Raw genomic sequence first — 780 nt, 5'->3', positions numbered from 1 at the left:
CTTTCGATGCAAGTTGCAGCTTTGCAACCAGCCTTGATCCTATCTCTTTGCATGAGATTTGCTTCGGTTGATTTTTTTTTTGTCAAATGATATTTATTAACATGATTTAGTAATAGCAAACATAAGATGCTCTCTCTGTAGTACTGTTCATTAATATGCAAGTCAAAGAGTAATTAAGAGTTAAGACCTAGGGTCTATTTGGTCCAACTTCAAGCTCTATTACTTTTGATTTTTTTTTCGAACGGCCAAACAGGTTGCTTGGCGTTATATTAATAGAAGGAGATTAAGTACACAGCAAAAACTGAAGAAAAATGAAAAACTGTACATTGCTGACTGCAAACATGTTTGCACATCAGTCCACCTTGCACCTCATGGCAACAATCTCGCAACGTGCTTTGCGCCGACCAAGCTCCAACAACCTAACTCGTCCTGAATTTAGTTGATTATTTGATGGGTTGTCGCTTCCTTGCCTCAGAACATTCTCGCATTTCTTTCTCTCCAGATTTCCTAAGCAACTAGCAGGAAGATTGATTTGAGCCCTTTGTGTTTTGTTGCTTCTGGATCGCTTGTTCCTTGCGTCCATCAATCTAGCAGATCCTTGCTAGTGCTCCACCTCGGGATGATGTGCCCTTATCGTAGCCAATGGAGCACGTCAAACCAGACTTGCTTCGAGACTAGGCATTCGAATAGCAGGTGGTTGATGGTTTCAAGGTTTCAAAAGCATAACTGGCATAAGTAATTGTTTGGCCACCCCCTGATTTGCAAACTATTTGCTATCCA

Source organism: Oryza sativa, chromosome 9 (genome assembly GCF_034140825.1).
Source record: "Oryza sativa Japonica Group chromosome 9, ASM3414082v1".
NCBI lineage: Eukaryota > Viridiplantae > Streptophyta > Magnoliopsida > Poales > Poaceae > Oryza > Oryza sativa.
This window is presented reverse-complemented; position numbering follows the sequence as displayed.